Source organism: Pagrus pagrus (assembly GCF_965226575.1).
Source record: "Pagrus pagrus genome assembly, chromosome: 16".
Taxonomy (NCBI): domain Eukaryota; kingdom Metazoa; phylum Chordata; class Actinopteri; order Spariformes; family Sparidae; genus Pagrus; species Pagrus pagrus.
This window is the reverse complement of record NC_140200.1, coordinates 28,001,145-28,003,351: the sequence shown is the minus strand read 5'-3', so window position 1 is coordinate 28,003,351 and position 2,207 is coordinate 28,001,145. Positions and strand designations below refer to the sequence as shown.

General features: G+C 40.4%; 1 long non-coding RNA gene across 1 annotated transcript; it reads left to right on the top strand.

Moving 5' to 3' along the window:
- Positions 1-1,193: 1,193 nt before the first annotated feature.
- On the top strand, positions 1,194-2,207 carry LOC311271727. Its single transcript, XR_014624469.1, has 3 exons — positions 1,194-1,242; positions 1,403-1,446; positions 1,698-2,207. It is a non-coding gene; the product is annotated as an uncharacterized lncRNA (long non-coding RNA).

Genomic DNA, 2,207 nt, shown 5'->3' with positions numbered 1-2,207 from the left:
CACAAATGTAACAAATAGAAATACAAACTTTGAGGTCATACAAAGTGGATTTTTCTAAAATGATAACTACTTTTCACTGTGGTCTAAATTTGTCAATCAAAACTTTTTATTTGTTTAACGATGCCACTGTTATGACTGAGGTGAGAGTCAGAACGACTGGGCAGATTTCAGCCCTTTGAAGTAATTTATTGAACAAGAATTGCCTACAAAGTAGATTTATATAAAGACACTGTCATTTATAAATCATACAATCCCTAAATTAAAGAAATTGAACTGCTGAATTAACAGTCCAAACGTTCTCACAGCTACTGTACATATATAGGCTACACATGGGGAGGACAAGCAGCAAAGGTTTCTTATAATCTTTATTCACTGATGTATTTATATTTGTAATTATATACAGTATATCAACCACACAAAATATGTCTGTTAACAGATTAAACCTTCATTGCACATGAGATTCATATAATCTAGTATTTGTCGTCCTAACCTTGAGCCAATCAGCTCTTTGATCAGGCGACAGCCAGGCGTTTCCCATCATGCCCTGAGGTCTTGCAGTCGGTGGAGAGCAACTGCGGTGCCTGGCTCTAAAGACTGCGGCCGCCTTGATCTCGCGAGGTTATCGTTGCAGGCGCGTCAATGACGTCAGAGCAAGTCGGGATCAAGTCGGACACAAATCTAACCGGCATGCATTGTGCGGTGGTCGTCGTCGATCGATTCTGCGCAGGCCTGGCTCATCTCGAACGAGCCTACTGTCACTAAAAGGACAGCTTTTTCTGACCTATAACTCCTGACGAGGGTGCACATTTGTGAGGAGTACATGAGCAACATCAAGGTCGCAAAGATGTCCTTAAAATCAATCCACCTGCTTCCCAGTCACCACACAGGGGTAAGGAGACACACCTGAGACTGGTTGTGACTGATTGAATGGATGCCACCATCTCTACTTTTACTTTTGTTAAGGAAGTACAAAAGACGTCAAGAAAACACTACACAAGACATTAAGAGAAGTTTATATGTTATATTATGTGTATTTAAAGTCATGCTGTTGTTATGGTGTTTGCACAACAATTATTTAAAGACAGGGATTGTTTGCAATTCCCTTTTCCCCCCTGTCAGTGATCTGGCCCATTTAGTGGGAGGGGCCAAGTGTTTAAAAGGGGGTGAGCTGAGGCTCGGTCCTCTCTATGCTGCTGGTCTGTTGAGGTGCTCAGGAGTAGGCCTACAACTGTCTCTGAGGAGGTAAAGTTTGTTTGTTTGTTTATTAAGTCATGACTGTAAAGTTAATTCGCTTATTTTTGCCGGAGTTAATTGATTTGAGTTTGTTAATTCTAACTCCTTATTTCAATTAATACATTCAATGTGTTTAATTGTGATTACTTAGTTTTCTCTCTTTTTACAGAATGTGTTGGTCTCTTTTGTCATTTTTCACTTTAAACCACTTGGGTGAATAAACTTTGTGAAACTTCAGCTTCACTGTCTTGCCATCTATTTCATGTCAACCTGGGGCAGAGACCGTACACTACCATACCTGAGGCAGAGGTGTGACACCTGGTCTCTCCACCACTTTGGTGCTAGCTTATTTCATCCTATATGGTGACTTCAGAGTGCTGCTATTTAGTGTTTTCTATACAGAGAGTTTCATATTTTCAGTATTTTTGCCTTTGCGCTGATGCCCTTGTCTTTGGCTCCTGTAGAAATCTCCAGCGCCGTTCTGCTCAGCTTCCTGCTTGCCTGTTCTCCTGTGTTCCTCCATGCTGGCTCCAGCCAACCCTGCTTGCCTGTTTCCGATCTCTGCATTTGGGTCCAAACAAATCCCCACCTTAACTTTATTTGTGAATATTGGGTCCAATTGTGTACTTGAGGTTTTTGAAATCCTTGTTGCGCCCTATATCAACTGATCGAAATGATATGCGTCTGTTATACTTTTGTCTTTTTCCTCTTCAACTTTTCTCCCCAAGTAAAATTGAAGTCATCCATGATAATTCTATATATAACCCTTTTTTTGTGATTGCAGTCTTTCAGGATTTTAGTGAGCTGATAATAAAATGTGGCATTTGCAGAAGGGGGTCTGTATAGCCCTGCCATAGTAAATGACATTTGTTGGGACAAAAATATTTTTAACCCCACGTACTCAAGAGTGTTCACAGCTTTGACCACATTTACATTTAATGCAATTTTCTTTACATTAAAAGGCACTGATCTGA